Here is a 25720-nt window from a genome sequence, read left to right on the forward strand (position 1 = left end):
ACAGTAGAGCTGTGTCATATTCACACTGGGAACACTGCAGCTGCATGGTAACGTGCATTATGAAACATTGTTCAGGATCAATCATATCTACGCCAATTACACCAGTACACTCTATTTTTAGATTTGAATGCTTTTAGTGTCTTTGCAGAATAAACGGTTTTGTGTCTCTGCAGTATAAAAGCTGTGTAGCAGGAGACTGTACTCCTGTGTGTAACCCTCATCGTCCTCTCTACGCATGGTTTTAGTTTCTCACATGCTTACGTCTTAATTCCTTCCAAAACGTCGGTACTTTCTTGAAGTTTACAAACAACGTTACAATTGCCATGCTAAACTCAATCACGTCGTCCACATCTGCTGCTAACCGGCTTGTTCCAGTGGCCAGCGTTAATGCTACGAGCGGTAATGCTTGCCGCTGAAAGGCCTCTGTTAGCGTTTCTGTACCTCTCGTTAATTTGGGCTTTTTTGTTTCTTACACAGCTTCTCAATCATTTCAGCAATCGCCCACCTCATTATTTTGTGTAGAACTAACAAAGAACAGCCATGATAGTCAGCAAAGAGTTCGGAATCTTCATGCTAAGATCCTTTAGAACCACGCACTGTGGGTCCAGGGTTACAGTTTTTCCCTCCCTCCGCACTAACTTAGTTTGCAGCAATGAAATCTACAAAGACGCGCAATAATGAAATTTCAAGATCCTCAACGAGCCTGACAAAAATAGAAGAATTTGGGATGCACGATTCAATTAAAATGCCTCCCACCCCCAACCGCAGAATCGCTAATAATCAAGGCAGGGGACAGCAAAAAAAAAAAAAAAAAAAAAAATCAGGAAGGCCACTTCAATAAACAATGGAGGGAAAAACAGCCGTCTAAAGGTTATTCATTTTCATCTCGCGGAAGAGAGGGGGGAGCCGCGTTGAACTCTTTTTTTATTTTCGCAGAAGGAGCCGGCGGAGCGGCGGCGTTCCCCACGGGGACGTCTGCGGCCCCATTCCGCGGAGCCCAAAACGACTTTTGTGCGCCCAGAGCGCTTCGGGAGATGAATAGCGCTCGCTGACAAAGAGCGCTTTTCGGGTCCATTCAACACGCCACACGGCACACGCGCCACAGACGCCACGCGCGCCACACACGCCGCGTCCTCAGGTGTTTCCAAAATGACTGCTCGCGGTCGGTGATTAGAGCAGCTCCCGACGAGCAGCGCTTCGCCCCGCGTTCGCTCGTCGCCTCTTCTCTTCTTCATCATTAATTAATCACGCAGATTAAAGTCGCTAAAGAATTTGGGGGACTGAAGGGGGGGGGGGGGCTGAGCGGAGCCGTTGTGCGAGCGCAGGAGAAAAGGATAATAGTCTAAAATACTACATTTAAAAAAGGGACATACCCCCCCACCCAGAACCACAAGGACCCCCCCACCCCCTCCCTTGCTCCTGGTGTAAAGCAATTTCTGTTTTTGCCAGCTTCAAGGAAATGAAGTAAAAAAAATTAAACAAAAAAAAAAAACCTGCAGGTCGTCCACGGCAACTGCACACCAGCTCCCTGTGCCAAAGTAACAGCCAGCCCCATTGTAAGTGTAATGAGCGGGAGTTTCATTGTTAAACTTCCATATGCAGGTGTGTGTGCGTGTGCTTCCACAGCGTCCCCTCTGGAGACACGGGTTCGAGGAGGAGAGACTCCACGCAACAATCTCTCTGAACTTCACCTGCTCTGCACATCAAAATGCATTTTCAGACCCATGAGCAAACATTGCATTTAGGCCCAAAGGCCAGACAGCCAGTGTCCAGCATCCTTTGCGGCTGGTCATAACGAAATTCCTTATTAACTAACATTTTTCAGTTTTCACCATGAATTCATCAGCAAACCATTGCAAGTGCCCTTTAACAAATAAAACCCAGTGACAAAGGGTATTAGCTTAGCTGCCGAACAGCGGTGACACTCATGATGCGAGCAGAGCCATTCTCCACCGCCCACTCACCCTGTTCTGAGCGGAACGGCGCATGAGAACGGCAACCAACACACTTTCACCATCAAGGTCCTTCTGCAGTGGCAGCCTCACAAAGTGATAATCGAGACGAGAAAGAAAACACCTATTTTTCCATTTTCACCCTTTCATATAGTTTTAGAAAACTCTGAAAAATCTGTCCATGATCAGACTCAGACATAAAACATAAAGCCATGTTTTAGCCAGCGCACATGCGTGTGCGTGTACACACACACACACACACACACCCTTCATCAACCTTCATAGTGGGCAACAAGGCACACACTGTGAATGTACCTACTGGATCAATTCCACTTGAGTAGGTACAAGTTGTTTGCTTTTCCTCAACCAGAAGTTATTTCGCTTTTTTTTTTTGTGTAAGTTCAATAATGCTAGTTTTATTCCCAAAAATAAAAAAGCTTAACTTTCAACTTATCAACACACTAACATCACTGTTAAGAGACATTCCTATAGGGTGGAAACTACTTCCTGCCTAAACAGTGCTTCTGTGTGAATCAGCCAAGGGAGAGAGCCCAGAATTCCTGCACAACACAGACAACACAGTCCCTACCATAGAGATGCAGATCAGGAAGCCCTGTTCACAGTAATGAAGTAATGAACATCACCACAGAGATCCATGTCAGTAAGCTCTGTTCAGATTAACAAATGCTTACTTCATGTATAAAATAAAGAATAAACGCAACACTGATAGTTGCCAATATCTACAGGCTAATACAAGATTCTTTTTTTTTACATTAAATTGATTGGCGTTTTATTTTTCATTACTCTTGTCTAAGTTATATTCTATGTGGTGCTGCTTCATAGTTTGCTCGTGCATATGAGGTACTGACTTTCAAACCAAAATAAAATGAATGCGCGTTGCGATGCCCGACTGCCATTTTGGTTCCGCCGACCAGCCAACCAATTAAATTTCTACGTTTCCCCGAACAAAGACGCCTCAGAATTTCTATGGAGTGGCCAAGAGCGGCAGACAAAGGCGGTAATCGTCGTGGAGACTTCGTTACTTCAGCCCTTCTGTCCGATGAATGAACCCACAGCGAACGGTTTTCGTGACCGTTAACACCTACCGCGAATTCCTCAGCTGGTGGACTAATCAACACCAACAGACATCCCCGGACAGTACGGGGGGGGCGGGGGGGGGGGGGCGGTGGGGGCTGCAGCCAGGAGGGACACAGGTGCCTAGTTCCAAGCGAAGGCGCGTTTGACATAGAATCACAGAGGCAAACACACCGGTACAAGCCGCGACGGTGAACTTTGAGAGAGGATATGTTCTGCGGGTCATAAATATACATATTACACATATTAATATAATTCTGTCCCTGTCTGATATGACCCACTTCCACTGACATTTCAGAAGATTAATGCAAACTGAACCTTCTTGGCTTTGTTTGCTCAGCGTTACCTAAAGCAACATTTTACCAGATAGGATCTTTATTACTGGCCAGGAAAACTCCCAGCAAAGGCTCATTGTAGCCCTGATGTACTGAACGCTTCCTGAGAAGCCACCTGTGTTCCTTTAAAAGAGCCCCATTCTTCCCCTGGCCTGAAGGGTCCTATTGAGACCACTCACAGCCATAAACAGGCTATAACACAAGCCCGCGTTTGCACAGAGAGAGAATGGAGCGCTCTGTGCGTTGGGGGCTGAGGTTTGCGCAGGAACACAGAGACAGGTATATTCACCTGGAAAAGAACTCAAAGCACACAAAGCGCAGGTTTTCTGCCAGACGTCAGAAGCCGGAGTATTTTACAGAGGGACATTTTAAAAACGCTGAACGGTGACGTGTGAAGAGGGGGGTCTGGACACCGTCGAAAACAAAACAAGCTCCGTCGCCTCTCCAGATCCAAATCTCAGAAAGCCTCAGTGAAAGAAACACTGTTCCTATTCAAACTGTCGCTTCTGAGTGTGTGACGGGTGGTGTGTGTGCGTGTGCGTGTCTGTGCGTCTGTGTTGTGTGCGCGAGTGTATATGTGAACCACAGGGCAGGTATAAGTTTGGTGTATACAGTGAGTTTGGTGTGGGTGAGAATGTTTGGGGTATGGGGAGAGTGTTTGGGAATGTGAGTGTGTTTGGTGTAGGAGAGTGTTTGGGAATGTGAGAGTGTTTGTTGTAGGGCATAGTGTTTGGGAATGTGAGAGTTTGTTGTAGGAGAGAGTGCTAGGGAATGTGAGCGTGTTTGGTGTAGGAGAGAGTGATTGGGAATGTGAGAGTGTTTGTTGTAGGGGATAGTGTTTGGGAATGTGAGAGTTTGTTGTAGGAGAGAGTGCTAGGGAATGTGAGAGTGTTTATTGTAGGAGAGAGTGATTGGGAATGTGAGAGTGTTTGTTGTAGGGGATAGTGTTTGGGAATGTGAGAATGTTTGTTGTGTGAAAGAGTGTTTGGGATTGTGAGAGTTTGGCATGAGAGTGACAAACTTCACAACTTTTTTTGCAGCTGCAACCAAGAAAACCAAACAAACAAAAAAATTACTTACAGAAACAGAGAGAATTTAGCCCCAGCACCCGGTGATCACTGGTTAGTTGATTTTGAATTCATGAAAATTATCTGCAATAGAAAAAAGGGAGAAATATTATGAATAAAAACAGAGGTTTATTTAACAGAAGGCAGGCTCTGATTGCAGTCACACTGAAAAGTGGAAAAAGGTTCGGTTTATTTTCGATTGATTTTCTCCTGTATAACTTAAAAAACAACAAAGCAATTGACTTTAAAAAAATGTAATCCCAAATTAAACCGCTAACACACAAATGATAAATGACAAGGCATGGCATGAAACTTTCTGGCATTCGTTCTGTTTTATCTCCAGTCCTTTTCTCAGGAAATGGAGCTGCTTTGATACGCGCAAGAACTAGAGAGAAGCCGCTGAACAAACAAACAGACGAACAGACGGACAGGTGGACAGACAGACTGATGGACAGATGGACCGATGGACCGATGGACGGACAAGACAGCCAGACGGACTGATAGATAAACAGATAAATGGACGAACAGACAGACAGACACAGACAGACAGAGATAGACAACTGGACAGACACAGACAGACAGATGAACAGACAAATACAGACAGACAGACAGTTGAACAGACAGGCGGGACAGACATACAGACAGACAGTTGAACAGACAGACACAGACAGACATGAACAGACAGGCAGATGGACAGATGAACAGACAGACAGGCGGACTGACATACAGACAGGCGGACAGACAGACAGACAGTTGAACAGACAGGCGGACAGACATACAGACAGACAGTTGAACAGACAGGCAGACGAACAGACAGACAGTTGAACAGACAGGCGGACAGACAGGCAGACAGACATACAGACAGTTGAACAGACAGACAGGCGGCGGGTTGTTTGGACGTGGGGGGAGAGGGCCACTGGCTCCGGCTCCCAGCCGCTGACGTTACACAGGGCCGCCGCTCACAGGCGGAGTTATTCTGGCTCTCCAGCGGGAAGCGGGCCGAGACAGTGTTTAGAGTCCACTTCTCCGCAGCCTCATTAATCTGCCCCCCAGCCGTTTGATGCCTCTCTTCAGAGGCTATTATAAGAAGTAGCTGTTTTACACGCGGTCATTTCTCTCTGTTAAAGCCCGCTCCTACAGAAACCCCCCCCCCTCACTCCCCCACCCCTCCCGTACAGAAAACACCCCCCCCCCCCACAGCCCCCCCAAAGCAACCACACAAACAGACACTTTGGGGAGAAAAGAGAAAAAAACTGACACCTTTTTTTTTTTTTTCTTTCTCTGGTTTTCTCTGGTTTACCATGAATATTTCCAGTGCCACACATGAAGGAAATATGCAAATAAATAAATAAATAAAGGGAATTAAAAAGAAGCGTTACACTGGAAAGACATGGAGCTCATCTCACACATTATTATACACTTTAACAGAAGCTGAGGCCTCATTAGGAGATGATTTATTCCATTAGCCTGTTTCCACACTGCCAATTAACCAGGGACAGAGGGTTTTAAGGTCATCATCAACTGATCCGCACAATTCAGGGTCTGTGGTACGATTATTCAGGGGGTGATCTGCGACTGAGGTACGATTTAGGGGGAGACCTGGGTCTGTGGTAAAATTCAGGGGGCGATCCAATGACACACGAGTGAGAGAGAGAGAGGGAGAGAGAGGGAAGCAAAGAAGGGGGAGAGAGAGAGAGAGAGAGAGAGAGAGAGAGAGAAATGGAAAGGGAAGAGACGGAAGGGAGTAATTGAAAGAGAGGGGAGAGGGAGGGAGGAAGTGGGAGATTAATTGGAGGAAGAAAGAAGAATCACTGGATCAGACTGAGAGCGCAGGGTTGGAGGAGACAACGAGAGCAAGAGAACTGACTGACCCAGAGTAACACACACACACAGACGCGCACACATACACACACACACACATACACAGACACACACACACACTCACACACACAAACTCACACACACAAACACACACACACAGACGCACACACTCACACACACACACTCACATACACAGACGCACGCATGCACGCACACTCACACACACACACACAGACGCGCACACATACACACACACTCACACACACACAGACGCGCACACATACACACACACTCACACACACACACACACAGACGCACACACTCACACACACAGGCGCATGCACACACACACACACACACGCACACACACACACACACACACTCACATACACAGACGCACGCATACACGCACACACAGACGCACACACACACACAAACATACACACACTGATACAAACATACACACAGTATACACACATACGCACGCACACAAGCACAAATTACACAAATGCGCACACACAGGCACAAACAGGAACATGCTGTATACACACACACACACACAGTCTCTCTCTCTCTCTCTCACACACACACACACACACACACACACACACACACAAGCACTCATGCGCAAACGCACACCCAGTCAGTTAAAAGTGGTGGAACCTCCACAAATTACTTTGTGTGAAACACCTAAAATCGGACCAGATCCCTTTAGCATCTGAATGAATGTGCATGATTTTAATTACAGAGGGTGGAAACGGAACAAGCCTGTGACTGTGCAAATTCAGGCCAACTGAAAACAATTACAACAAAAAAAAAAAACCAGCAAAACAGAAACAGAGCAGTCGCGTTCAATTCCCGCCGTTTTCAAACCAATTACTCCAATCGTGATTATTAACAACAGCGAGAGCGACCGCGCGGATATTAAAAATAACAAAACAAACGCGATAATGGCGTGATTATGATACAATATGGCCCGAGAGCCTGTTGTGTTAAGCAGCAGTAGCCCGGCCTCCTGCTGGGGATTACACATGCAAACAGGAAAAAAAAAGGCTGAAGGATCACAGCTCGTTTTAAAAGCTCTGCCGCTGCCCTAATTGGCCAATAATAGTTTCATTAAAAGAGAATTCCAGTCAATTCTCCGCTCGTTTTATTCGTTTTCCAACAGTTATATTACCAAATAATCGTACCGGCAATTACCACTGTGCCTTTTTCTCTGGCGCTGTTTTTTAAATTTATTAATTAATTTATTTTTATTCGGCTGCCACGGAGAGGGCCAGGATGGGAAGCCTCCAGTGGCATCCAGGAGCAGGCGGGCGCACACACACACACACACACATGCGCGCGCGCACACACACACACAAACACACACAGAACGATCAGTGCACAGCGGACACAGGCCATCAGGTACAATAGGCCTGGTCAACAGGGGGTGACGTATCAGTCAAGTGTCCCTGAGGACACACACACATGCATACACACACACACACACACACACACACACACACACACACACACAAATAAAACATGGAGTGTCACCTTTACCCCTCTCTCTAATGCTGGCACATGCCCACAAGCTCCTCCCACTTCCTGCTTAGTGACGGGGGGGGGGGGGGGGGGACATAGCTGGGGGCATTTTGCGCAAGAGGGCTGTTGGTGTCACTGGCTCTGTTTCTGTTTTTAAATCTGATTGGCCGCTCTGTTTCTGGAAGGAGCCCATATGTTGGCCTGCTGAAGATCTGCCTCCTGGGACGATAATTTGGGAGCTCGCTGTTCCTCACACAGGGGGGAAAAGCTGCTCCTCTTCCACCCCTCCACCCAAACGCCCCCCCTCCCCCACAGCCCTAGGAGGAGCATCTGAAACCCGCTCCGAAAATCAAATGAACCTTCAAATGCCAGGCGTGTGTCCCCCTGCCTGCGGGGGGCGCTGGCGCTGATCCGATTACGCTGGTGCAGAACACAGCTCTGAGATTCAGGCTGTCACGAGACACAGTCTGTGACCCAACACTCAACCGTCCGCCCCGTGCGTCCAATCAGAGCGGCTGGATTCAGCGAGCGGCAGTTTATCGATGGGCGGGCAGGGCGGTCCAGCGGGCAAACGCAGTCACCTCACGACATCCACGCCGGCAAGCAAAATAAAACTGGGGATAAATTTCACAAGGCGGGGGTCAGGAGCTGAGCCCCCAGAACACTGAATGGAAGGGTCCTTTAAGGCTTCTGACCCCTGACCCCTGACCCCCGACCCCCCCCCCCCAGGCCTTCACGCCACAACGTTCCCTTCACTTCCTGTGATGGCAGTACAGGAAACAGCACTCCTCAAAGCATCACGTCCAGCCGCCGCTCCAATGCGCTGTGAGCCCTGAGGGCTTGGCGCTATCGCCGTGGCGACTGCTGGCGGGCGGAGCCAGTGCGCATGTCGCGCTCGATGCTGTCACACAGGCAGGACGTTACAGGTGGGGGGGCACGGTCGCCACGGCAATGCCCGGCCAATCCCGGAGAAAGAGCTACTGCCAGACCCAAGGTGACAAAACCCTGACAAAAATCAACATACACTGTACATGGCCCTAGGGTAAGAGAGAGAGGGAGGGGGGAGAGAGAGGGTGAGAGTGAGGGAAAGAGAGAGAGGGGTAGAGAGAGGAAGGGGGAGAGAGGGAGCAACAGAGGGAGAAAGACGGCGCAAGAGAATGAGGGAGGGAGAAAAAGAGAGAGAGAAGGGGAGGGTGAGTGACAGAGAGAGAGAGAGAGAGAGGGAGGCTCACAGGCTCGAGCAGACTAAGCAGACTGAATTATTAACTACAAAGATAAAGCCATTACAAAACTAATAAACCCTTGGTGACCTGGGTGAGAATGGAGTTGCCGGGCCCTGTGAGGGGGGAGAGGGAGCGGGCGGGCGGGCGCGCCCGGGCCCTGTGAGGGGGGAGAGGGAGCGGGCGGGCGGGCGCGCCCGGGCCCTGTGAGGGGGGAGAGCGAGCGGGCGGACGCGCCGCGAAGAGCAGGTCCAGCTCCGCGCTCGGAGAAGAACGGGCTCGCCGTTCTCCCGCCAAGATGACCTGATTAACTGAGGGCTATAAGTTTTCCCAGAACCCCACAGCGCTGCCGTGAGGCCTTCGCAACGTGACAAAAAACCGGCCCTTATTTCTGTAAAAAAATAAAATCCACCGTGTCACACATTGAGTTATTTGGGAGCTGGGAGCCAGCCAATCAGGCACAGCTGTTTCAGAGCTCCGAATGACTACTGTCAGAATGCCCCCCCCGCCCCCCCAACCCTCAGCCCACCCCCAAACCCCCTCGTGTTGGGTAAAGATGGAGCTGTAACAGCCCCTTCCCCCCCCCCGACAGCTGTGAAATCGTACCTGTCCATCCCAGGGACTAGCAGCAGCCATGACTGAACATCCCTCATTGTTAAGTCAAAAAGGGATTAAAACAACGACGAGGGGGTGGGGGGGAGTGTGGGGGGTGGGGGGGGGTCTGTATCAGCGAGTCAAATGGAAACCCGAGAATCACAGGCTTCTATCCGCCATTTTTACAGCTCTGAGAAACTGAGATTTAAAGTTCTTTGGTTCAATTGCTTTCTAAAGAACTTCCTATAAACTGGAACTGCACCCAGATTTTTAACATTTTTACATTTGCTAACACCACATGCAAAGGATTACAACTAAAGCACTCATTTGTATACAAGTCGTTGCTGAAAAAAATGTGTATCATGTCACAAAATACTGACAGCATCGTAGCTTCGTAGACTTGGCCTGCAGAACTTATGTGGGTTCTGTTCTTCGTCTCCATAAGAGGGGCGGGGGGGAGGACAGGGGCGGCATTCTGTGTGTTCTAGAATCACACCCCCCTATCTGTGTTCCAAACAATATTACCAAACATTATTTTTCTAATGTTGCCTGCAGTCGCCTGAATCAAAAAGTTTTATTAAAGAAAAATGTATTTTGTTAAAAATTTATTTTGTTGTTAAATTTGCATTTACGGGCTGCTCAGCTCTCCTGAAATAATCAGCGTAAAAAAGATATCAAAATTGTGGGGCCAGGGGGAGGGGGCAGGGGGCAGGGGCTAAAAATCCACCAATAGCGGGCTATTTTTACTCTGGGCGCTCAAAACCCGGAGACGCCCTCGCCTCCCCCCGACGCCCTCGCCTCCCCGACGCCCTCTCCTCCCCGACGCCCTCGCCTCCCCGACGCCCTCGCCTCCCCGACGCCCTCGCCTCCCCGACGCCCTCGCCTCCCCGCCGCCCTCGCCTCCCCCCGACGCCCTCGCCTCCCCCCGACGCCCTCGCCTCCCCGCCGCCCTCGCCTCCCCCCGACGCCCTCGCCTCCCCCCGACGCCCTCGCCCCCCCGACGCCCTCGCCTCCCCCCGACGCCCTCGCCTCCCCGATGCCCTCGCCTCCCCCCGACGCCCTCGCCCCCCCGACGCCCTCGCCTCCCCGACGCCCTCGCCTACCCCCGACGCCCTCGCCTCCCCCCGACGCCCTCGCCTCCCCCCGACGCCCTCGCCTCCCCCCGAACGCCCTCGCCTCCCCCCGAACGCCCTCGCCTCCCCGACGCCCTCGCCTCGGCCTTTTACTCCCGCCAGATTAGACGGACCCCGCGGGGAACAGCGACGGCCAGTCTCCGCTCCTAAACAGCAGTGTCTCCTGTTCCCCCGGGACTGTGAGGACGGGCCCCGTATTTAACCCCTAAAGGAGACCCCGGCCTCTCCGCAGGGGCTCCAGGAGCTCCGCCTGTCTCTGCAGGAGGGAGACCGGCCCACTGCAGCGGCACTAAGAGCCCCCATCACACAACCAGCAGGAGCCCTGCAGACACCTGCACACTGCAGAGCACACACACACACACACACACACACACACACACACCCTTACACACACACACACACACACGCACACACACACACACACACACGCACACACACACACACCCTTACACACACACACACACACACACACACACACACACACACACACCCTTACACACACACACACACACACACACCCTTACACACACACACACACACACACAAACACCCTTACACACACACACACACACGCACACACACACCCTTACACACACACACACACACCCTTACACGCACGCACGCACGCACACACACACACACACACTCACACCCTTACACACACACACACACACACACACACCCCCTTACACACACACACACACACACACACACACCCTTACACGCACGCACACACACACACACCCTTACACACACAAACACACACACACACCCTTACACACACACATACACACACACACACACACACCCTTACACACACACACACACACACACACACGCACACACACACACACACACCCTTACACACACACACACACACACCCTTACACATACACACACACACCCTTACACACGCCCGCACACACACACACACACACCCACCCTTACACACACACAAGCACATACACACACACTCACATGCACACACACACACACATGCACGCACACACACACGCACACACTCACTGACTCATACATACACACACACATTCTCACTCACACACACACACACACCTAGGTACACACACACACATTCTCACTCACACACACACCCAATCAACAAACAAGAACATACAAGAATACACACATAAATGAGAAGCATGTCACACCATCAAACAGAGTAATACACACAACTAAACCCCCCCCACCCCCACTCTGGAAACTGAGGGACAGAAAATCAAAAGCTCTAAAGTGACTGATGTAAATTGTTCCAGTGAAAAAATCATTGTTTCCCAATCATCGGTATTTGTTGCAATCTTTTTTTACCCATTTTTATCATTTAAAAAAAAAAAAAAAAAAAAACCTCAACTGATAAACCTTAAAAATCAGCCTTCAATTTTTTTTTTTTTTACACTTAATGCCGGATGCATACAAGAGCATTTAAATGCTAATTTTCCCCAAACACACAAAGCAGTTGCAACTTCTGTCAACATAATCAACCCGCAATTGTCTCCTGGCTGCAGGCTCGCGCGAGGCAGACAGAGAGGGAGCCGGGGAGCATCTGCATTCAAATGACTCCGCTATTTAAAGCCCGGGCGCGTGTGGACGTACCCCTCAGTTCGGAGCCGCAAGTCAATCACATGCTAAATTAAACTAGAATAGAACCAATTGATCCATAAGTGATCAGGTTACAGCCAGGCACATTGGCCTCCCGCAAATTACTCGTGTTGTTCTTGTTCAAACATTAGAGGCGCCCGGCGGCCCGCCGTTCCACTTCACATTCCGCAAATCATATCCGCAAATGAATTGCAATTTTCCCCGGTAAACACCTTCCGTTAGCAGAGGGGGGAAAAAAGGAAATTTCAGAGGAGAATTATACGGAGATATCACCGGCGACGGGTCAACGGCACGGAGAGGAAGGACTGCGGGCTTCAGCCCACACAGCCAACCGTTACCTCACTGAACACAGAGCACACTGAACACACAGAGTCTGCTGCAGACAGTGCACACTGAACACAGAGCCTGCTGCAGACAGTGCACACTGAACACACAACCTGCTGCAGACAGTGCACACTGAACACACAACCTGCTGCAGACAGTGCATACTGAACACAGAGCCTGCTGCAGACACTGAACACAGAGCCAGCTGAAGACAGTGCACACTGAACACACAGCCTGCTGCAGACACTGAACACGATCCCTGCTGCAGACAGTGCACACTGAACACAGAGCATGCTGCAGACAGTGCACACTGAACACACAGAGCCTGCTGAAGACACTGAACACAATCCCTGCTGCAGACAGTGCACACTGAACACACAGCCTGCTGCAGACACTGAACACAATCCCTGCTGCAGACAGTGCACACTGAACACACTCTGCTGCAGACACTGAACACAATCCCTGCTGCAGACAGTGCACACTGAACACACAGCCTGCTGCAGACACTGAACACAATCCCTGCTGCAGACAGTGCACACTGAACACACTCTGCTGCAGACACTGAACACAATCCCCGCTGCATCACAGCTCAGTCCAGCTCACACACTAACCAACCGGCTCACAGCTCTCATCAGGAAAGCACGGCTCACCAATAAAGTGTGTGTGCATGTGTGTGTGTGTGTGTGTGTGTGTATGTGTGTGGGGGGGGGATACATGGAGAGAACAGGATCAGCACCATTAGCCACTCCCTCTCAAACTACTCCGGTAAAAGTTTGAAAGAGATGTACATATATGGGGAGTCCACAGAGAGAGGAAGCGACAGAGAGAGAGACAGAATGAGAGAGAGGGAGAGAGAGCGGGAGAGAGGAGAGGGAAGAGATAGAGAGCGGGAGACGACAGGGAGCGAGAGAGGAGAGGGAGAGAGAGGAGATGAAGGGACAGAAAGAGAGAGCATGAGACGAGAGAGAGAGAGAGAGAGAGAGAGAGAGAGAAACAGAGGGAGATAAAGAGGGAGAGGGAGAGAGAGACAGAGGGAGATAAAGAGGGAGAGGGAGAGAGACAGAGTAAGCAGATGCAGTGTAAATCTATCCTGACTGACAGCTGTTCTTTGTTCCTGCCCCCGACAACTGCTTTAACCATCAGAACAATTAACATTCGAACCCAGCCTGTCTTTAATCATTACAAACCGGCCTGTCTCTTACCATTCGAACCCGGCCTGTATTTAATCATTGCAAACCGGCCTGTCTCCTACCATTACAACCCTGCTGTTTATTTACTGTCGGCAGGATTCTTAACATTATAACCCCGCCTGCCTATTATTTACAATTGGCAGCATTATTTTTTTTTTCTCGTGGTGCCAAAGCATTAAAGCGATTGACACGTGCATAAATGCAAATGGATCCAAGCGGGGGGGGGGGGGGGGGGGGGGGGGGGGGCGAGCAGGCAGGGGGGGGAATGATTGCTTCGCTAATATTTCCGAGTTCTTAATCTTCTAGAGAGGGAAATGATTTAGAGGGAGAACACAAATCTGCAGCGACATGCCCCTCTCTCTCTCTCTCTCTCTCTCTCTCTCTCTCTCTCTTTCTTTCTTCTTTCTCTCTCTCTCTCTCTATCTCTGACAAGGCCTGCACAGCTGCCCTGAGGCGAGGGTGGGGGGCCGGGGGTGGTGGTGGGTGGGGGGGGGGGGGTAGAGAATTCAGCTTTCTCTTTTTTTTTTATCCCCATCCCACCTTCTCCCCCCTTTCGGAGAAGAGCGTTGAGTCACTGATCACGGCCATAATTGAGTTTAACACTCACACTTTTAAAAAAATAAAATAAAAAAATAAAAAAAGGACTCTTTCGAATTGGAGGAGGTCAAACGACTTCTCCAGTCGGGCAGTAAATAAGTGGGACAAGGTAAGAGCTTCCAGACGGCCTGTTTTACTGCAGGATTCACTCAGCAGAGAAACAGGGGACGAGCGGATCCTCAAAACTAGCCGCGTACCCGCTGGTCGCTGCAGCGCGGGGCGGCCCGCGGAAGTGACATTATTTCGCGGGGTGGGATTCGAGAGGCCTTCCTCACGACCGGGAGCACGCGCTCAGGAGCAGGGGCGAACCCCCCCTCAGGGAAACGGCGGAAGCTGAACGAAGCTTTGGGGAGAAACCCAGGCATCGTCACGACACCGCGCCAAGATGGCGGGAGGGAGGGAGGGAGGGAGGGAAGGAGAGAGGGAGGGAGAGAGGGAGGGAGAAAGTGCGGCCCAGCGGAAACATGATATGGGGGGGGGGGGGGCTGTTTGTTGTTGGGAAACAAAGCCAGCCTCCATTTAAATTTAACGTCTGTTCTACCCTCTCATCCCCAACATCATCATCATCATCATCTTCCTCATTATCATAAAACAGGGCTTCGTCATCATCAAACACACAGCTTCATCATTAAAGGCTGAAGTCACAGCTAAAATGTCGCAGCTCCAGTTCATAAGACTGTCTCGTGAAAACATTCCACATTTTCCATTAGGCAGTGAGAGCCCAGTCCATTGGGCAGTTACTGCTCAACAAACACAGAGAAACCACACACACACACGCACGCACGTGCACACAAACACACACACCAGACCTTGGTACTCAGCAGGTCAGCCAATGATGTAACGGACGGGAAGGAGGGAGGGGGGGGGGTTTCAGGGTACAATACACCCGCTTGGCTACAGTGGCACCTCTACGACATAAACCTCTTTCTGCGGTGACTTTTGGAGAAAATAATCAACATTTTCCCTTTCCACACGTCCAGTAATAACAACTTGCATCACAAGGCTCCGAAAACTATGATTTATTCCCCACATAGAGCTTTCTGAGGAGGGAGAAAATCTCACTGAGCAGGCCCTATTTTCCCATCATGCCTAGGGAAGCACGCCATGCAAGGGCTACAACACGGTTGAGGGGAGGCTGAGGTCCCTCCGGCATCTGTCAATCACCCCACCACGGCCAATGGCAACGCAGTCCATCTCCTCAAGGAGGAGGGTGTGTTTGTGTCAGTGACTCCTCTCCCCCCAACACAAACCCCTATATCTCATGCACGCATGTACACACATACACACGCAAACACATACACACACACACACGCACGCACGCACGCACGCACACGCACACGCACACACACACACACACACACACACACACACACACACACACACACACACACACACACACACACACACACACCCGAGGTTTTTATCAGGCCCCTCCCCCTATCCAGTGGGGGGGGGGGGGTGTTGAGGGTAATTGAGAGGGTGCGGTTTTGCCCCACCCCCACACCCAGCTGCAGCTCACCCAGGGACCCGACGCCATTTCACACATCTACACAATATATTTCACACATCTACACACATATATTTTATACATCTACACACTTACATTTCACACATCTACACACATCTACACACATACATTTCACACATCTACACACATCTGCACACACACATTTCACACATCTACACACATACATTTTTTTCACACATCTACACTCGTTGCTGTTCACGTAAATGTACATTTTCAAAAGGGGGGGGGCAAAATTGCTGGGAAACCCTAAAGAAATGGACAGAAGGTAAGATGGCTGAGCAGGAGCTTGTGGAAGACAATCTGAGGGCATGAGCTAAGGCTCAGAGCAGAAGGCTACGTTTTAGCTCCGATGAAATTTTGGCAAGACTTCAATACCCCCACATCAGTCATTAACTTTGACTTCCAAATCAATTCTGCTGCTGTTTTCTTTTCCCATTAGTAATTCAGTTTGGCCAGTAAATTTGGGGGGTGATCGAACCATTCAAACAATGTTTGTAAAGACAAACGCAAAAAACTCTTTAGAGCATTTAATCTGAGTCACCAATGAGGACAAATTCAGAGAGAATAAAAGGGACAGCATCCCCGTATCAGGTTAATAATCAGGCCACAAACCCACAGCAGCCTCAGCCTCCTTTAAACCAGCACACCCATCACACACACAGCCGGACTCAGGACTGACACTGGAGGCATTTCCAACCGTTCGAGCACATAAAGACTCCTGAATCCCCCACCCACCTAACCGACAAAGCAGAGCCTCACACAGCATTGGCTTAAGCTGAACACATCCAAGGACCGACAAGATGTCAAGTCAAGCTGAAAATTCTTCTTTTTTTCCTCTCTCTCTCTCTCTCTCTCTCTCTTTCTTTCTTTCTCCAACAAACCACAAAAAAATGAATAACCGCTACCAATGATTTCTCAGGTCCCTGCAACTTCGCAGCCGGGTTCGAAAAAGGGATTCAAACAAGCTGCAGGGCCGACAAAGTAAAATTGTTGAGTTGAGGGAAAATCGTTGAGTCTTTTATTCGGGGAGAGGCAGAGGGATCGGCACCTCTTTTTTTTTTTGCCACGGCGCCTGAACAGTTTGAGCTTTTTTTTCATTAACACCCTTTCAGAGCGCAGAAGAAGAATGCCCCGCTCAAAAATCAAAGGGAGTAACAGGCGGGTTGGCCCCTGACGTTTTGAGGAGGAAGTCAGATGTGAAATTATTTTTAAAAAACGGCGAGGACCCGGGTCGTCCGGCCGCCTATCGGGCGTCTCAAGAGCAGCGCTGCCTGGAGCCTCCTGAAAAGGGAAGAGTAACCACATGACCTCTGACCTCACAACGCCGGTGAGTGTGGAGAAGACGAGGGCCGCGCTGATCTCACACTGCAGCGCCAGAAAGCAGCCGGGCCCCCCTCTTCGCCGCTCGCCCCGAAAAACAGCGCTTTTCAGCCCAGTTTCGCGAGGATGTGCGATCCTTCGCGTGTCACTGGTGTCTGCTCCCCCCTCTCCCCCCCCGCCCCAAAATATAAAAAATAAAACACCCCCCCCCCCCCACTCCCACACCCGCTGCAGTTAACTCCTGGCCTCAGAACATATTCCTGATGGTTTCATGTTCAATTTGCTGTAAAACTGTATTACCCCTGTGTGAGGGACTGACAGCAAATGAAAACAAGCTTCACATTCAAGTACATTTTCTCTCTCTCTGTCACTCTCTCTCTCTCACACACATACACACACACAGTCTCTCTGTCTGTCTCTCTCATACACACACACACACACACACATAGTCTCTCTCTCACTCTCTCTCTCTCACACACACATACACACACAGTCTCTCTCTCACTCTCTCTCTCTCACACACACATACACACACACAGTCTCTCTGTCTGTCTCTCTCATACACACACACACACATGCTCTCTCTCTCTCAGACACACATTCTGTCTCTTGTCACACACACCCACACACTCTCTCTCTCCTCTCTCACACACACACACACTCTCTCTGTCCCTGTCTCTGTCCACACACGCTCTCTCGCTCACTCTCTCTCCCGTCTCACTCTCTCTCTCTCTCTCTCTCTCTCTCTCCCTCCCTCTCATCAGAAGCTTCTGCTGTTGCTGTCACACAAGCAGCTCAGTAACTCCTCCACTTCCAAGCTCTTGCGCTAATTTCCAAGCCAGGGGGATCCGGCAGGAAGCTGGAAATCGGCTGAGTTTACGGTCGATTTCTCTGCCACTTGACCGATGTGGAGGAGCAGCCCGAGCTGAGAGATGATATCAGCGAGCGCGGTCTGGCAGGCCCAGTGCTGCACCAACAAACCCCAAATACCCTACCTTTACTCTGCTTGCTCTGAGTGCACACCCCTGAGGTAATCTGAATATTCACCCATTTTACACTCTTACCGAAAAAAAGAACAAAAAAAAAAAAGTTTCACCAGAAACATTTCCAATTTGATACCAGGGCTTCACGTCACAATACAGCATTAGGGCTCTGGTACCATGTCACGATACTGTACTAGTGCTACAGGCTCATGTCGTGATACTGTATCAATGCTGGAGTCTCACGTCTATGAGAGGTGGAAGTAACAAAAATGGCTTGATAAAAACTGTAAGTGAAAGTGCAAGTAAATTGATACATCTTAGATTTTTATCAACACAAAATGTTTTTGCTTCCACCTCTCCCTACATGTCATGATATTATAGTAGTGCTGCAGAATCATGTCATGATGCTGTATTATTGCTGCTGTCCCATCTCACGATAGCGTATTAAGAGTCGTCCACTGCTGTAAAAAGAGGTCGCAGGGCACGCCGATGCGGCTGCCGGGAGCGCGATGCAGGATTCAACATGGAAACGATGAGTCACCGGTCGCCGTGGATACAGTCTGAGGCAGCGTGCTTCCCTCAGAGGCTTCTCCAAGCGGTTTCAAAAAGCTCAGCGGCGGGTTTTAAAAACCGGAGCGCCTTGGCCGTATTCCTCCCCCTATTTTAGCCAGAAAAAGAAGAACCAGGAAAAAAAAAAGAAAGAAAAAAAAAAAAAAAAACTGTGGTTTCCCCACCGCACTTTTTTTGGCCGGAGGTCCGTCCTTCTGACCGGCTCCTGCGCAGGGCCGGAGGACGAGGGCCCACCGCAGGCCCAGCGCTGAGGAGGCTCTGATTAGAAACCTCTTTCAGGAACCCTCCGGAACCTCCAGAACCCACCGGAACCCACAAAACCCACCGGCCTGCAGACGGCAAGCAGGAAACGCAGCTTCACCCAGGGGTGAGGCGGAAGGCCGACGCCCATCCCACCATGAAACCACACCCATCGGCGCTAAGCCCCACCCTCTAGCAAACCTAGGGTGTTGCAGGCGTGCGCTGAAGCGGGGCGGACCTCTGCAGCTGACTGCTCCCTGACACGCACACATCCTTCATTACCATGCACAGCCCCTGGGGAGCCTTCTTTTTTTGTTTTGTTTTGTTTTGTTTTTTAACAGTCTCATGCTTTCGTTTTCTCCGTGCAGCTGGCGAGGGCTGTTCAGCAGAAGACTCTGCGACTCACCCTACAGCTCACCCTGCAGCTCACCCTGTGACTCACCCTGCAGCTCACCCTGCAGCTCACCATGCAGCTCACCATGCGGCTCACCCTGCAGCTCACCATGCGACTCACCCTGCAGCTCACCCTGCAGCTCACCATGCAGCTCACCCTGCAGCTCACCATGCGACTCATCCTGTGGCTCACTCTGTGGCTCACCATGCAGCTCACCCTGCAGCTCACCATGCGACTCACCCTGTGGCTCACTCTGTGGCTCACCATGCAGCTCACCCTGCAGCTCACCATGCGACTCATCCTGTGGCTCACCCTGCAGCTCACCCTGCAGCTCACCATGCAGCTCACCCTGCAGCTCACCATGCAGCTCACCCTGCAGCTCAACCTGCAGCTCACCATGCAGCTCACCCTGTGACTCACCCTGCAGCTCACCCTGCAGCTCACCCTGTGACTCACCCTGCAGCTCACCCTGCAGCTCACCCTGCGACTCACCCTGCAGCTCCCCCTGCAGCTCACCCTAAGACTCACCCTGCAGCTTACCATGCAGCTCACCCTGCAGCTCACCCTACAGCTCACCATGCAGCTCACCCTGCAGCTCACCCTGCAGCTCACCATGCGGCTCACCCTGCAGCTCACCCTAAGACTTGCTGCACAGGGGCGAGAGTGGTGTCCAGGGTCTCTCTCTCCCCCCCGGCTGTGGGGACAGGACGAGCTGAAAGGCGGGGGGGGGGGGGGGGGGCGCTACGTTGTGCAGCATCTTAGGGCCGCGTGGCAGTGTGTGGCCATTGTTTTTGGACGGCCTCAAGGGCTCATGGGAAACGCACCGCAAACCATCACCACATCGGCACAGAACACGCTGGGTTTGTTCTTTATTTTTTTTTATTTTATAAGCCATCCGAACAAAGGGTGGGAAAAAAAGAAATGTTAGACACGGTGCTCTGCCCGATCTGTTTGGCCCTCCCAACTACTTTAGCTCTCTCGGCTAAAAAAAAAAAACAAAAAAAAGTTTTAGTTCTCTGCAGCTGAGATTTCAGAGCAGGAAACGTGTGAGTGAGAGAGCTATTCTGGGGGGTGGGGGGTGGGGGCGTGGGGGGGTAGGGGGGTGGGTGTGGGGGGGGGGGGGGGACGGTTCTCAGCCCTGATTAAGTCTCATATTCTCTCATATAAACTTTGACAAACGGGCAGGCAGAGGGGTAGGTCACGCTGTTGCAAAAAGCTCTCACGGCTCCCAGAGTCCTTCACTTTCAAGTTCAAACCGAACAATTCAGCCAGGAGTTAGAGGAGAGAGCCGGCGACTCCAACACTAATTGCACCGGCAGACGCAGACAGTCCGACGGCTAAGCTCCATCTTTACTCCATTCTCTTCTCTTTTAATGCACAGCAACTGTACGGCGCGATCCATAACTGCAATGACAAAAGAGTCAACTCTGCAGACCATTTCCAGAGATGGAACAGGTATTTAGCCTGAAATAACAAAAGCTCCGTCTCTGTTTTGCTATTGAGCACAAGGGGATTTAGAGTTTACTGCTCTAAGCCTGCACTCTCAACAGCTATGTCTTTTTCTTTTCTTTCCATTTTTTTTTTTTTTACCCAGAAAACCCTTTATTTATAAAAAAAGAAGCACATTTCTTTCAGACCGACTACAGAGGAAGCGGACGGGTATTCATTTCGTTTCATTTCAATTTATTTTCCGCTCCTTTCAAAGCGCAAACGTTCACATTTTCCGAGCCTCGGACTCCGTGTTTATGCCGCTGTGCGGTTCCTACGCTCTGGCGAGAGACGGAGAGAGAGAGAGAGAGAGAGAGAGAGAGGGAGAGAAGCCCGTCGCGGTGCCAGCGAACGGGCCAGACGGTAGCACTTTGGTCATGTGGAACACATCTGGGGAGCGTTTTTGGTTTTTTATATATATACGGAGTCGGAGCCGCGTCGGTAACAGGAAGCGAAGAGGACGAGCGCAACGCGCGAGCCGTGAGATACGCGCACCGCTGTGTATAGCGCTGGCTAGCGCTAGGCGTCTGACACAAACACACTCTCTGCCCCTGGCACCGCTGTGTATAGCGCTGGCTAGCGCTAGGCGTCTGACACAAACACACTCTCTGCCCCAAGCACCGCTGTGTTTAGCGCTGGCTAGCGCTAGGCGTCTGACACAAACACACTTTCTGCCCCACTGGATCTCACCGCTGCAGCGTGGCTGGGGCACTTAGCGCTGACCGCTCTCCAGTAAACGCAGAGACAGCTGGACAGATCTCTCTGGTCTGGACGAAGCTTACGCTTTCACCTACTGTCCCGTGTGAGAAGAGCACTCACAGCATGCACACAAACACGCACACACGTATGCTCTCGCACACACACTCAGGCACATACACATGCACACACACAGACATACACACACGCACATACTCACGCATGCACGCACACACACATGCACTCACACACATGCACACACACACACACACACACACACACACACACGCACACACACAGCACTGACCTCTGGTACTACTGTCATAATAATCTAAAGCAGTACACAGGAGAGAATAGGGGTGAAGATGAGTGTATATCTGAGAGTGCGCGCACACACACACACACACACACGTCACCATGGCTGGGAGGCTAGTAATTAAGGGAGCGGGCCTCATAATCGCACATGCTCCAGGCCTGAATCCCGGTGCACAGGTAACCAGGAACATGTGAGGGTGCAGCCACCCCTGGAAACAGGTCTCTACAGGTGAGCGTTGCGTGTGCCACCTGGGACATCTGCTGCGTTCTGGTGACTGAGTCACAACATCATTTCACCACATGCTCTACTGCCGAGCGGCACCCCCGCGGTACAGCCTGCCGAACTCACTGCTCGCACACCCCCATCACCTCACCCAAAATAACTACACAAAAGGCCCAGAGGTTTTTGGAGCAGTGGGGGGGGGGGGGAATCTCAGATTAACAAAATGTCATAACTTAGGCCACAGCCCTCCTCTCGGCTCCGCCTCCTGGATCTTTGCGCCCCCCCCCCCCCCCTCCTGTTTCGGTGACTCCAGTGTGTTTCTGGACCAAACCCATTCCAAGTTTCCACACAAAGGCGGCAGCAGATCCAGTTCTGCTGTAATGCCTCCCGGTCCTCCGTGCAGCTTCCCAGTCTGCTTTGGGAGACGTCAGCCATAAAGGAGGGGCTGAGTAACGTTACAGAGAGACACCCCCCGCCCCCCCCCCCCGAGCTCCTGCTCTCAGGCTGACTGACAGCTCCTGCAAGGCCTTGGCTAAGCAACCGAGCGAGTGAGAGAGAGAGCCGTCAGACTGCACTCCCTTAAAGGCCCAACGGGCCGTCTGACTGGCGTTTCACAGGCCTCCTTCACGAGGGAGACTTCTGCTGCTTCAGCTGCTCCAGCTGCTCCAGCTGCTACAGCTGCTCCAGCTGCTACAGCTGCTCCAGCTGCCCCAGCTGCTACAGCTGCTCCAGCTGCCACAGCTGCCCCAGCTGCTACAGCTGCCCCAGCTGCTCCAGCTGCTCCAGCTGCACCAGCTGCACCAGCTGCTTCAGCTGCTCCAGCTGCTCCAGCTGCCCCAGCTGCTACAGCTGCACCAGCTGCCCCAGCTGCCCCAGCTGCTACAGCTGCTCCAGCTGCCACAGATGCTTCAGCTGCCCCAGCTGCTACAGCTGCTCCAGCTGCACCAGCTGCTCCAACTGCCCCAGCTGCTACAGCTGCTCCAGCTGCTCCAGCTGCAAAAACGGTGTCCTCAGCCTCACATCTCCCCCGGGGCCGCAGAGCCTTCCCCTCCTGGTCAGCGGCGGAAAGAAAAGCCGCTAGGATGAGCAGGAGAGAGAAAGAGAGGGCGAGAGGGAGAGAGAGGGAGAGCAGGAGAGAGGGAGACAGGGAGAGGGAGAGAGAGGGAGAGATGGAGAGCGGAAGAGAGGGAGAAGCCCAACGTGACCTCTCAGCGAAAGCAGACAGGCTGGCTTGCCTTTTCCCCTCAGGCTAATGTACAGCGATCCTGCTGCACACCAGCCACTCGCTGCACACCAGCCACTCACTGCACACCAGCCACTCGCTGCACACCAGCCACTCGCTGCACACCAGTCATTCACTGGATGGAAATCCCAGAAATTTACTTCTGACTGATAACAGGGGAGTCATCCGAGTGCATCAGTCACCTGGTAGCCTTAATTTATTTATTTCACTGTCAGGGAGCCAGAAGTCATTACTTAACAGGAGACAGACAAAACAGAGCCAAAATTCAGCAATAAAAGCCCCTCAACTCTAGGACCTTCAACGTCGGCAAAAAAAACACAAAGATCTCTTTTGAGCAAGTCCTGAAACGTCCGTTTGGCTGCGCTTAGTATCGGCTGAAGGAGAACCGTGACGTTCTGAGTCCTTAGAATGTTCCTTGTTAATACGTAAGCAGGCTGTGTTTTGAAAAATCTCGGCTAATCGAAATTACATACGGAGCGCGGAACCGCCCGGCGAAACAATGTGACAGGAGACAGAGATCCATTTCAACGTTCGTTAAGCGCGGCGTATGAATTTTGTCCGTTTCCCCCGACAACGCCGTATAAATTGATGTCGATTCCAATCTGCGTCTCGGTGATGCCGTTTCTGTTTAATGCACCTCCACTCGCCGGGCAGCTCTGCTTTTAAAAGCCCTTTGTTTTCGGATCAATTCACATTGTCCCGGGAGTACAGATACACCCTGCCCCCACCCCCGCCCCCACCCCCACCCCCACCCCCACCCCCCCCTTACCTCACCCCCCCCCACTCTGAGAACAGGCTCATGCTAACGCAAACAGACAGAAAACGCACAAACACAAAAACAGGCCCAAGACAAGCCGCAAGCCAGCGTGACGGCTGGGTCAGACTCACTCAGGCCCGTTATTCAAAGCAGGCGTGTTATTCAAAAAAGGAAGCGGCAGTCATTCTGAAACTCCTCAGTACCGCCGGAACACGTTACGTTACATTACAGGCCTTCAGCGGACGCGCTTCTCCTGAGCGACTCACTCAACTTTTCACACGGCGTCCGTTTACACAGCTGGATATAGCGCAGTGTAGCACAGGACGGAGTGTAGCACAGTGGGTAAGGAACTGGGCTTGTAACCGAAAGGTCGCAGGTTCGATTCCCGGGTAGGACACTGCCGTTGTACCCTTGAGCAAGGTACTTAACCGAAATCGCTTCAGTATATATCCAGCTGTATAAATGGATGCAATGTAAAATGCTATGTAAAAAGTTGTGTAAGTCGCTCTGGATAAGAGCGTCTGCTAAATGCCTGTAATGTAAATGTAATGGATATGTACTGAAGCAATGTGCTCAAAAAGCCAAGCGTTGTGAAGTGTTAAATCTGGTGTGTGTATTTATGTGGCTGCACAGAGCCCAGACAGTCCAGTTTAGTGCAGTCGGCACGTGGCGTACGGACAGATCCTTCCCCGTCCCACTCCCTGTACGTACAGCAGCAGCAGATCCCCGTACTGAATAACCCCACAGACAGAGTCAGCCCTGTCCTGAATAATCCCACAGACAGAGTCAGCCCTGTACTGAATAACCCCACAGACAGAGTCAGCCCTGTACTGAATAACCCCACAGACAGAGTCAGCCCTGTACTGAATAACCCCACAGACAGAGTCAGCCCTGTACTGAATAACCCCACAGACAGAGTCAGCCCTGTACTGAATAACCCCACAGGCAGAGTCAGCCCTGTACTGAATAACCCCACAGACAGAGTCAGCCCTGTACTGAATAACCCTACAGACAGAGTCAGCCCTGTACTGAATAACCCTACAGACAGAGTCAGCCCTGTACTGAATAACCCCACAGACAGAGTCAGCCCTGTACTGAATAACCCCACAGACAGAGTCAGCCCTGTACTGAATAACCCCACAGACAGAGTCAGCCCTGTACTGAATAACCCCACAGACAGAGTCAGCCCTGTACTGAATAACCCCACAGACAGAGTCAGCCCTGTACTGAATAACCCCACAGACAGAGTCAGCCCTGTACTGAATAACCCCACAGACAGAGTTAGCCCTGTACTGAATAACCCCACAGACAGAGTCAGCCCTGTACTGAATAACCCCACAGACAGAGTCAGCCCTGACCTACGGCTGCCTCCTCAGGCTCTCTCTCTCTCAGGGCCCACAGCAACGACTCCCGATGGAGCTGCTTCCTCAGGCTCTCTCTCTCTCAGGGCCCACAGCAATGACTCCCGATGGAGCTGCCTCCTCAGGCTCC

The 25720-nt window shown here is 51.3% G+C and overlaps 1 protein-coding gene across 5 annotated transcripts in view; it reads right to left on the reverse strand.

Annotated features, from left to right (window-relative positions):
* The window catches only part of LOC118215651 (transcription factor SOX-6-like), a 192447-nt gene that overhangs the window by 152471 nt on the left and 14256 nt on the right, over window positions 1-25720 (reverse strand). For all 5 annotated transcript variants that reach the window (XM_035396568.1, XM_035396569.1, XM_035396565.1 and 2 more), the window contains one exon: window positions 4463-4533. The gene's annotated coding sequence lies outside the window, so the exon portion shown is untranslated. The remainder of the gene's footprint in view (window positions 1-4462; window positions 4534-25720) is intronic.

The sequence above is a fragment of the Anguilla anguilla genome, chromosome 16 (genome assembly GCF_013347855.1).
Source record: "Anguilla anguilla isolate fAngAng1 chromosome 16, fAngAng1.pri, whole genome shotgun sequence".
Taxonomy (NCBI): Eukaryota; Metazoa; Chordata; class Actinopteri; order Anguilliformes; family Anguillidae; genus Anguilla; species Anguilla anguilla.